Source organism: Penaeus monodon, chromosome 25 (genome assembly GCF_015228065.2).
Source record: "Penaeus monodon isolate SGIC_2016 chromosome 25, NSTDA_Pmon_1, whole genome shotgun sequence".
NCBI classification, from domain to species: domain Eukaryota; kingdom Metazoa; phylum Arthropoda; class Malacostraca; order Decapoda; family Penaeidae; genus Penaeus; species Penaeus monodon.
Window position 1 is genome coordinate 21,039,950 of NC_051410.1, and position 254 is coordinate 21,040,203.

Genomic DNA, 254 nt, shown 5'->3' on the forward strand with positions numbered 1-254 from the left:
TAATGGGTTTTTATGTGAAGATGTGGTGTCTGGGCAGTGGATTGCCCAGTGTGAAACCCCCGCAACTAGTTCCTTGCTTGTATAGTAACTTTTTATCCTAATTTTATTTTTCGCCGGGCAGTTCATTTCCGCGAAGAGAGAAAGTATTTTATATTTTTTTTACGATCGGTGGGCACACCATTACATGGTTTTATCATATTACACCTTTTATCAGGCAGACGCACCCCCATCACTCAAGAAAGTTTTCGGTCACT